This window comes from Zingiber officinale, chromosome 7B, assembly GCF_018446385.1.
Source record: "Zingiber officinale cultivar Zhangliang chromosome 7B, Zo_v1.1, whole genome shotgun sequence".
In the NCBI taxonomy this organism is placed as follows: Eukaryota; Viridiplantae; Streptophyta; class Magnoliopsida; order Zingiberales; family Zingiberaceae; genus Zingiber; species Zingiber officinale.
In genome coordinates this window covers 89,871,379-89,877,977 of record NC_055999.1, presented here as the reverse complement: position 1 = coordinate 89,877,977, position 6,599 = coordinate 89,871,379, and positions in this window count along the sequence as shown.

The window sequence follows — 6,599 nt, the reverse complement described above, 5'->3', positions numbered from 1 at the left end:
ATAGAATCATTGCACTCCTCGGGTTTCCTTGATCTTGTCTGTGTTTATTTCCATACTCATTTTTCTAGATTGTGAATTCTCTCACTAAACATTTTTGGTCAAAAATGCTTAATGAGTCTAGAGGTCTTCTATTCTTGCCAAATTGTTATTGTTGCATTCTTGAAATTTCTTGATTATGACTAAGTTTATGTTCTTGATTTTGAGCTTTTATGTTTGTTAAATACTTTTGACCAAAGATGTTTAATTCCAACTAGTTGTTGGTGCAAGAAGCATCGTATAATTAAATCTGAGTTTTGATATTAATAAAAATTTAAAGTTAAGTTTTCATAGATCTGATATCTTTGTTAAGTGTGCAGGACTTAATAAGAAAGTTCTAATAAATTAGGTGAATCAGTTAATAGACAATAGAAGATTTGACGGATCAAGAGAACTAAACACTAAGTAGGAAGTCTAGATAAGTCAACTGAATTAGATATTTGATAGGACAAACTCGATGGAATAGTGAAGACTAGATACTGAGTCAATGGAAATCATAATGGGTCAATGATAAGACGCTAAGAAGAAAAAGTCTAAATAAATCAGGTATATCACATGTTTAGTAGAAGGTAAGTAAAGGCAAGCTCTTAGAATAAAGTGGTCCTTTAAATTTTAAAAACCAATTGTTAAAATAACAAATTAAAATTTTAGAAACAAGAATTTGTTTTAAAAAATAGTAGCAATTATCAAGCTAAGTAAACTATATGCGAAGTCAACCATATAAAAATAAATGAAAGTAGTTTAATGTAGTTGACCGTATTGGTACTTTTAATGGCTAAGTAATGATTTTAATATCCAAAATAAGTTGGGTCCTACTAGATTAACCGTGTATTTTTTCTTTCCCTAAGCCAATTTTACTAAAGTTCACCCTTTAACTAAAAATTAACATTATGAATCTATGGTAAATTTCTCTAATGCCAATCTTATAGAATCAATTTACTTTTTCAATGACTCATTTTATAATTCTAGTTTTTGAATCTTAATGTCATGTAATTTATCACAAACAACTGTATGACTAAGTTTTTCTTCTAACACGGAAATTTCCTTTTCCAAATTTTTGTCTTATTTTCTAGATTTATCAAGTAAACTATTTAAGGAATTAACTATCTCAATTGATTTAGCTTTACACGAGGAAGATTCTGTTGGACCGTGAATTTCGATAGGGGGGGGTGAATATCGATTAAAATACTTTCGTCAAAATAGTTAAGCGCAGCGAAAAATATAAGCGAAAAGAGACAAGGCTAACACAAGTTCTTTTTTACTTAGTTCGGAGCCTGTGTCGACTCCTACTCCAAGACCCGTACTCGTTGAGTACTTTCGTTGGGCAATCACTAATAATTCGGAAGAATGTTTACAAAAATTGACGTACAGGAATTAATTAGTAAAATAAAACAATACTGACAAGAAAAGAAATTAAAGGAATAGCGTGTTGTCGGAGATTCACAGCGTCGCAGGAGCACAAGTGAGCAGATCGTTTGTTCTGAGTTCTGTATTGAGGCTCCACCCCTGACCCTTCTTTTATAGGATGCTCGGGGCGCTCGCAGCCCTTCGGGGCGCCCTGGTGTGACGTAGCAGGCCCAACCAGCGAGCTCCACGTGTCGACGTCGCATCAGGGGATAAAACTTGCCTTCGGGCACCCGGACCACCTTTCTCCAGAAACTCTTTCTCCTACAAGACAAGGTTAGTCCGAGGAAAATATACAATGTATATCCTGCAAAACAAAGTATTAGCACAGTTTATAATTTTAACATAAAAGTATGACTTAGATTCCGTCTTTCCGAGACCGGAATTTAGTCACGATTTCAACTTAGATTTCCGAAATGGATCTAAGTTGGATCGACGCCTAAGTTCCCTTCCCGGGAACGTGTCCTCACAGCCACTCCCCTCCAGTGACTTACCTTTACTTACCTGCCAGACTCCGGTCAGCCCTTCGACCCGTCTGGACTTCTCGCCAGCTATCCGGTCAACCCGCCGACTTAGCTGGACTTCGTGCCAAACGTCCGGTCAGCCCGTCGACCCGTTTGGACTTCGTGCCAGCTATCCGGTTGGCCAGTCGACCTAGCTAGGCTTCGTGCCAGACATCCGGTCAGCCCGTCGACCTGTCTGGACTTCGCCTGCACACTCGATCAGAGTGTTAGATCAACAACAAAACTAACTTAACATAATTTGTCATTCATCAAAATCTGGGTTAGACCATTAGTGCTAACCGCACCAACATATTCTAGGCCGGCTAAAGGCATTAAGGCCTATGCCTAGGGGACCCATTATTGTTAATATATTAAATATAATTTTTATATATGTTTTTAAGACAATGGAAAAGAATATGACTTACATGATAAAAGATTTGTACGATCTTATTTTTTTTTAAAATTGAGGCTATTATTTTTAATATATTAAATATATTTTTATGTATATATTTTTTAAGAGAATGGAAAAGTATAGGGCCCATGTGATTAAAGATTTGCATGATCTTATTTCCTAATTAAAGTTTGAAATTTCACAAAAATCTTATTATGGCTCCAATGGATAAAGTTATAAAGTGGGTCTTTTTTTTTAACATTTTAAATTTATTTTTAAGTATGTATGTTATTTTATAAGATCTAATCTATTCCTTTTCAATATCTCTCAATCCTAACATTCTCTTGTTATATTTCTCTTGCGTTGGTGATGTTTTCTCCTTTGATCAATAAGAACATGAATTAGAAATTTTTTATCTTATTCATACAATGCAAAATAAAAATACTAATTTTTTTTTGAGTTTCCCCTCTTTCCCTCTTCCAACTCCCTCTTTTTGCGATTCTCTCGCTCGTTGAGATTATGGAAGAGAAACCACACCTAACACTATTACTATTATGCTGATCTGGCTGGTACTACTATGCTCCTTGCTTGACTAAATTCAAATGCTGATGCATTTGTCTGTATTGTGTTGGATCGAAATGAAGGATTTTATTATTTTTGAGCAATTCGAGTTAAATACCTCTACCATTTCACTTGATAAAATTAAGTTTTGCTTTTATTTAGATGTATTTACAGTCATAAATTGTTTATTTTTTCTTTTATCTCCATTCTATCATTTATAGTTATTCTAGTGTAGATGATGAAAAATATGAATTATTTTTTCTTTTGCTCTATGTCTAAAAAGACTCTTATTTAGTTCTTGATAAATGATAATGATTGATTTGGTCTCGTTACGATCTTTATTTTCTAAGGATTGTATTGAGTTTTGTCATTTTGTACATGTGTTTTTTATTTATTTATTTTTTGTGTTTCGCGGATGATGATAAGTTGAGGAGCATGATTTTTTCTATTGTTGTTCTATTTTGTTATTCTTATTTCCTCAATTTTATACCTTTTTGCAAAGGTTGTTCTCTCCATCTTTTATTTGAGTAATTAGACGTACTTCTATCTTTCTTCATTTTTAAATACTTCTGAATACACTTATTTTCAACTAAGTGAATTGTACACTTATTATTTCTTTGAGGTGTATTATTATACCTAATAATAATACACTTTTTAATATCGTAAAGCTTATACTCCTCTTAATTAGATTGTTAAAACTTGAATATAAAAATTTAATTAATAATTTTGTATCTCAAAAGTGAGAAAATTAAATTTTATATAATTTATTTTTTAAAATTAATACTTTAATTTGTCAATTTTTTTAAACCATCATTTTCGGTCCCAAATCCAAATGTTTGTTAGTCCTAAGTTTGAATGAAAAAGGGCAAGGATTTTTTTTTTTAACAATGTCAAAGGCATAATTTTTTTTTCCAACTTAGGGCCTCAAATAAGCTTGAGCTAACCCTGTGTAGAGTTTACCTCACTTATTGTATTGATTAAATTGTACTTAGTTGCTCCCCCTTCTAACTCCTTGCCTTCTTTTGAAGAGGATAAACTTCCATTATTAATTGTTATAAATGCTTTGGTTTTTGTACAATTAATCCTTTTTTCATCTTTGGATGATGAAAGGTTTCATATATTAATGTAAGTGCTAAGAAGTTTTGTTGTTAGGTTCTATGTCTTCTAATGAGCTTGTTTTATTCCAAGTGACCCTCAAATTTCTCTTAGGAGCTTCTTCTATGCCTTCTCGGTTGAGGTTATTTCATTTCCTTATCATTTCTCAGTTTGGGGCATTTATCTTTTACATGCCCTTCCTTGCTATGATTGTAGTACTGAACATTTGTGTCAGGACATGTAGAGAGATAGAGGGGATGAATAACTTCATTCGCTTCTTTAAAGATGATTTCTAGTGGAAAACTTGAAGCAATGTTAACACCTTCGTTTTACTTAGTCTCCACCTCCTTGAGGTAACTAATCTCACAATCTCATTTATTATGAAATCCCTCCTCGAAAAATTTTCAGAGGTGGAGAAGTCTCATACAAACTGTTCTCACAAGAACAAAATATAAGCAACGCTAAAATTGAATGGAAAATGAAAGCATAACACTTTATAATGATTTTTATTTATTTATACTTTGGATGCTTGGTTGTCGCTTTGGATTACCTCTTGGTGGTTGGAAATGAAGCAACACTTCTCCTTCACACCCTCAAGAACTGGCATAAACGAGTGTGTTTCAAATCTTCATGAAAACCCTTTTCTAGGGTTACTTCGACGTCTCCTAATTGATTGGCTTACCCCTAATCGATTGTCATGTCAATTTGATCATTTAAAACCTACAGAACGACTTTTTTTGCCTGACTAATTGATTGGTGAGTCATACTAATTGATTCTGTGGCTTTTAATCGATTACCTAATCAATTCAGAAGCTTTCTATTTTTATGAGAATCTCTCAATCGATTCCAACAACCACTGTACTCTTGCGAACATGCTTCAATCAATTACCTTAATTGATTGGTGAAGCCTAAATTGACTGTCCCAATCAATTCGAAGCACTTCCGTTCTCACTCAAAAATACCCTTAATCAATTTTCCTAATCAATTAATATATGGCTTAATTGATTAGCCAATCGATTCAAAGTTTTATTGATTGATTATCCAATTGATTCAGAGTCTTACTATGCTTTGTGAAAACCTCCCAATCGATTGGAACATGTCCCAATTGATTAGGTCTTGGGCTAATCGATTGTCCAACCCTAAACTCTGAACTCCAGTTTAAGGTTCCTTTGCCCAACTCTAAAATCATCCGTGACTTGTTGGGACTTCCCGTTGCCTAGCATCTGGTTACCCTTGCCTGCCAAGACTTCTTCACTAAGTGTCCGATCAACTCTTGACCCACTTAGATTTTTCATCTCATGCCAACTCCGTTGGACTTCCATCACCAAGTGTTCGATCAATTTTTGATCCACTTGGACTTTTCCTTTGTCTACCCTCACTAAGACTTCCACTGACTAGTTCCTAACTAGGTCTTCACTGCCTAGCCCCACTAGGACTTTATTACCTAGTTCACAACTAGGTCTTCACTGCCTAGTTCCACTATGACTTCAATTGTCTAGTTTCCAACTAAGTTTTCACTGCCTAGTTTTTAACTAGGTCTTCACTGCCTAGCTTCGCTAGGACTTCCACTGCCTAGCTTCACTCACTAAGGCTTTTCCGTTGCCTAACCTTCGGTTATGACTTTCCGTTACCTAACCTCCAATTAGGACTTTTCGTTGTTTAACCTCCAGTTAGGACTTCCCTAGACAAGGTATCTAGTCCTTCCTTGACCTACTTGACTTCTCTCTCATATATTGTTAAATATTGAAACTCAAGCTCGAGCTAACTAGAGCTTAATCAAACTGGTCAACCTTGATCCGAGGATGATTGCACTAATAATCTCATCCTTTTCGATGTTTGACAATATGTTTAAGTTAGGATAACCCATATTAGTCCAACTCCCTTCTTCATCCCATGCCAAGCATAAATGAGAGTTTCATAACTTGAACCTTACATTTTTCTCCTATCTTTGACACACATAAAAAATTTTCTCCCTAAGATTCATCATTTTATCATTCAAAATTCACAATGAAGATCCCATATCCTTCCATTATCTCCAATGCTCAACCTTGAGCATACACCATCATCATGCCTGTAAGGAGAATTTCCTCCTTAAAGCATGCTCCAACTTTTATCATTGTACCAACAATGATTTGAAGTTCCTAAATCTTTAGGAAATTCTAAAATTAAAGTTATGAGATTAAAAATTCAATCTTGAATCTAAACCCTCTTTTTAATTTCAAATTAGTCTCTTTTAATCATTCCTTTCTCATTTTCATTGAGAAAATTACCCTTATATGTTTACCTAAGCACTTCAAAGGGTCAGAAGAGGGTTAGAGATAGTTAAATTGATGAAACATTGCTTAATGGACTGAAATATGACATTTCAGCCAAAATATATGTTGGGACCTTGACGCTACTAGAAGGGGGGGTGAATAGTGTCTCACTTAAAACGTCGCTTCCTACAAAGGTTAGTGTGCACAGCGGAAATACAAGACAAACACTAACAAAATAAGACAAACCTAACACGTTGTTTAACGTGATTCGGAGATGAAGTTCCTACTCCATGACTGTCCGTAAGGTGGGCGATCCCGATCCGTCGGTGGATGACTCCTTGGAAAATCTTCGGC